This window comes from Vespula vulgaris, chromosome 8, assembly GCF_905475345.1.
Source record: "Vespula vulgaris chromosome 8, iyVesVulg1.1, whole genome shotgun sequence".
Lineage (NCBI taxonomy): Eukaryota > Metazoa > Arthropoda > Insecta > Hymenoptera > Vespidae > Vespula > Vespula vulgaris.
In genome coordinates, this window is record NC_066593.1 from 8,507,274 (window position 1) to 8,512,273 (window position 5,000).

Consider the following 5,000-nt stretch of genomic DNA (forward strand, 5'->3'; position numbering starts at 1 on the left):
AGAGAAAGAGAGAGAGAGAGTGAGTAAGAGAGGGAAGTGGATGCGTTTGAGCGGAAAATTGTGAGCTCGTAATCGGGACTATGTAATAACTTCACGCTAGCACGACGATATATCGGCTCTACGAACATATTAGCTTCCGTATAATACTTCATCGTAGCTAACGTTACTCGCGAACAACGAAATACTATCCCGTTTGAAGTACCAACCGGTTAAGTATACACACACACACACACACACACACATATACTAGATGGATGTTAATATACAGCTAGCCGTTCGTTATATTCTCAAAAGCATTGCAATTAGTATCGGATATGTATTCGTCCTTAGTTTCCCTTAACTCTTTTTTCATCGAAATTTCCGTGAATTTGATATACATATGAAATCGTGAAATGTCGTATAAATATTATTCTGATTCCCCTCTATAGTCTATATTCATTCGAATATTTTTGGAAGATGATTTAGATGTGATATAGTCATTTATTGATTATAAAAAAAAAACAATTTTCTTTAATAATAAAAAATGATATTCGTTAAGTATCATAACGAATCGTTTCGTTGATCTTTGTATTATATTCACTCATATCTTACTTTTCTTTAAGATTTTTTAATAGTTTATTATTTCGGTTAGCTTGGACGTTTAAAGTTTCAACTTTTGTTGTTACTTTTAAATTTGAATACCATATTGAATACTATAATGAACGTTGTTACCCCATGATAAAGGGAATCATAAACGAGATAAGATGAATTTTCTTTTTTCTTTTTTTCACGAAATGTGAATATTCTATCATTTATAAATGATAATGAATATTCTCATGTGTCTTAGCTTTCTTTTTTTTTCTCTTATCCATGTTCGTTTTAATAATTAAATTTTTAATGATCCCCTTGTTGAATACACATATATACGGTAATAAACGTGATCTAATTAGAGGTCCTATGTAAAAGAATGGATGCTAGGAAGCTAGTGCTGACGAAAGCGCTAATTGCAACTTCTTTTCCTCTTTTTTCGTCTGTTTTCGTTTCTTTCCTAAAAAAATTCTTTTAACGAGAGAAAAGGAAAAAGAGAAAGAGAAAGAAGGAAGTCCTCGTATTCATTCGAATCAAATCGGTTCGGCACCTACTATTCCTCATTTCTTCCCTCTCTCTCTCTCTCTCTCTCTCTCTCTCTTCACTATTTTAATTTATCCTTCATGTATCTTTCTCTTTTCAATTCAATCACCAAATTCAAATTCAAAATTAAATATCATCATGTACAAAGCATACCGAACGTTCGAATTGTATGAGCGATTATAGAAAAAAGAAGAAGGAAACAGGAAAAGAAACAGAAAAAAAATTAGAGCAACATTCAAAATAAATGAAAAATCTTCTTTCCAATTAATTATTCTAATCGACAAAACAGATACGTCCTCGTCGAATCGAGAAGCATTCACGCATTCCTTTCGATCGATTAATCTTGATTAACTAATTAAAATAAAACTAAAACTAAAACTTACACACGTTAATTAACCTTTCCAGAGTAGATAGCAGCAGCATTATCAGCATTTAACAAAACACGAATACACGCACACAGAGATTAAGAAATCTTGATATAATATTTATCAAAAGATACACGTATGTATGCAACAAACACATACATATACACATACGCACATATAAATATATATATATATATATATATATATATTAACACAGAGATATATACATAAATAAATATATGCGGAAGAATACGATTGTACGCGCATAAAAATATCGAAAGCGAAGTCTTTCGAAACATATCTTCAATATGGTGCAAAGTCGGATCTAACGATAGAATCTATTGTTTTAATGCGACACCCGCTAATGATTACATTTCCAAGCTATTAATTATGTAAGTATCGTTATCGTCGTTTAGCGAAAATACAATTATACGCCCATCGATTTCCATGTATGTGAGAAAGATGATATTACACGAGTGTATGTATCCATTTACGTTGTGTGCCTGAGATAAAATATTATAAAGAAAATGAACGAATACGAAAGATATGATGAGAATGAAGAGAAATAGAGTTTAGAAAGAAAAATATGAAGGTGACGATGAAAAAAAAGATAATGTTAAAGATAAGAATTTTGAAAGGGGAGAGAGAGAGAGTGAGAGAGAAAGAAATAGAGAGAGAGAGAGAGAGAGAGAGAGAGACAGAGAAGAGAGAGAGCGAAAAAGAAAGAGAGAGAGAGATAAAGAATATATGAGAATGAACGTGAGAATGAAAGACAAAGAGATATATATGACATGCATCTTCCTTCGACCTTGCCACGTTAAATTCACTGCGAAGAAAATTTCAATACATTATGTATAATAACATTATACATATTATATAAATATATAAATACATATATACATATACACATATATAGATATAAATTTAAATATAAATATAAATATACATGTAGCGCGCGCGCGTGTATGTGCGTCGTGTGTGTGCATGCGTGCGTGTGCGTGCGTATGTGCGTGCGTGTGTGTGTATAATATATTGAATATATAACATATATGTACACACACACACACACACACACAAAGGAAAAGAGCATTAGACGATGTGTCGTGTGTTTGTACATATATAATACTTTATCATGCGAATTAATGCGACTCGCGATATATAAAAGAAGAGAAACACGGACATGTACACACGTAAACACGTACATAAAAATACAGTGAAAAAAAAAGAAAAATGGAAAGAGAGTGAGAGAGCAAGAAAGAAAGATGAATAACAAAAAGAGACGCACGCATACATCCGCATAAATTACACATAGAAGAGGAACGTTCGTGAAAAATGATCTTCGAAAATAATAAGCGAATTTTAGAGCTACGCGATCAACGATATTCGAAAAGATTAAAAAATTAAAAGTTCGAAAGAATTACAAGGAAGAAATCAAAGAACACCATACGAACGATGTTCGATCTCGGCTTCCTAATCTCGATCTTAAAATTAAGAGATAGAAAAAAAAATAAATATAAAGAGAAAAAAAAATAGAAAGAAAAAAGATGGCCTTTGGATTGAATTTTATTCAAATCGAATGATTGATAAATCTTTGATCGTCTTTAAATTTTTTGACTAGAAAATTTTCAATGATTTGAATAATATCAATCATGAAAACTTCAATGATCGTTTTCAATGATAAATCTTTGATCGGTTTAAAGGTCTGAATTTTTTTTTTATTAAAAACTGTTCAATAAATTTCAATGATATCAATGACTAAATTCAAACGTGTCAAAAATTTCCCTTATTGTCCTGTTGAGATTATGGAATACAGATTATGATTACAGAAGAAAAAAACAAATGTCCTATAATAAAATGGTTGAATAATCTGTTAAGGATACATCTGAAAGGAAGATTTCGAGGCTTCAACCAAATAAATTCGAGGCTGATACATTTATCGCGATTGATGGAGAAACTTCGTATATCATAATCCCTTCTGTTAAACGACAGTAGTATTGGTGTGGTGGTAGTGATGGTAGTAGTAAGGTGATGGTGTGGTGGTGATAGTTATAGAGATCATGTAGAAAAGCTTTCTCCCGCTACCCTCTCAAGCCTCGCAACCTAAACTGGAGGAAGTCGAAGAATGGCGTCGGGGTTGGAACATTTCCAGGAAGCCTCGTTCTCCTCTTATTGATTTTTATTTCATATCCTTGGGCCATCTCGATGTACTCTCTCTCTCTCTCTCTCTCTCTCTCTCTCTCTCTCTCTCTCTCTCTCTCTCTCTGTCTCTGTCTGTTTTCCTTTTCCTCTAAGAAGTATATATTAGCGTAGTCCGTAACCTCCATGCTCTCTCTTTCTTTCTCTCTCTCTCTCTATCTAACTATCTATTCTCAACCTAATAATTGCACTTTTCGAGACCCCCTTTTTTTTCTTTTGCTCTCCTATATAATCTTTTTCTCATTGTCATCGTGTTACACACTCTCCTTTCTGTCTCCTTCTAACCCAACCGATACCGTTCTATCCTATCGGCCTATCGTAGCTGATTAAAAATGTTGCCTCTATTACTTACTACTCTCTCTCTCTCTCTCTCTCTCTCTCTCTCTCTCTCTCTCTCTCTCTCTCTCTCTCTCTCTCTCTTTCTTCACGCACCTCCACATATTGCTCATAAACACAAATCATTTCTATCTTTCCTATCTTTCCAATTTATATCTCACATATTTTTAAAGGAGGTGTAAAAGCCGAGACTCGAACTTTCGCAGTTTTTAATTCGACTCGAAATAAGATCAAATCGTTCTACATGTTTAGATCTTTGAAATGGATTGTAATTATATCTAATACATTGTATAAGAAATAAGAGAAAAAAAGGTAGCGAGAAAAAGAGAAGATAAAGGGTGAATGCAAGAAAGAGAAGTAAAAAGACGAAAGAAAAAAAAAAAAAGTTGGAATACACTTTTCCTTTGATAAGATGAAAGTCACAAAAGAAAAGGACTCCTGTATCATCGGAAGTTTGTACAAAGAATTCTAAACGATACTATACATATACACACGCGCGCGCGCGCGTATACACACATATATACACATCATACACGAAAGATAAAAAAGAAAAAATGTCAGAAAGAAACTCGCCAGTGCGAAGTTATCTCACGTAAAACTAACTATGGCTCTAATATGTAATATAATGTACAATATCACGCGCGCGGACCGTTCCTCCAGCAATAAAAGATGAAGGACGAAGGGCGGTGACTAACATAATGGAAACGATATTCGATCTTTTCGATGCACCTTCTCATGTTTCTCTCTTTTTATTATCTTTTTTCTTCTTTTCTCTTTTTTCTTATTCCTTTTTTTTTCTTTAGCCTCATTCTTACAACAATTTTCTCCGGAAACGGTGTTACCCACTTTATCTCACGAGAGGAAAGATTAAGGATCATCATTCTGAGAATTCGATCAATATCAATTTGATGAGGGCTGACTACTTGTAAGATATTTCTTTTCTTTTTCCTTTTCTTCTGTTTTTTTATATTAAAAAAAATTTCCTTGCGGAAA

General features: G+C 33.0%; 1 protein-coding gene across 5 annotated transcripts in view; it reads left to right on the forward strand.

Annotated features, from left to right (window-relative positions):
• LOC127065660 (acetylcholinesterase-like) overlaps positions 1-5,000 on the forward strand; it is an 84,761-nt gene that overhangs the window by 78,883 nt on the left and 878 nt on the right. For all 5 annotated transcript variants that reach the window (XM_050998319.1, XM_050998318.1, XM_050998320.1 and 2 more), the window contains one exon: positions 1-5,000. This exon is cut by the window's left edge and continues 8,995 nt beyond it; it is cut by the window's right edge and continues 878 nt beyond it. The gene's annotated coding sequence lies outside the window, so the exon portion shown is untranslated.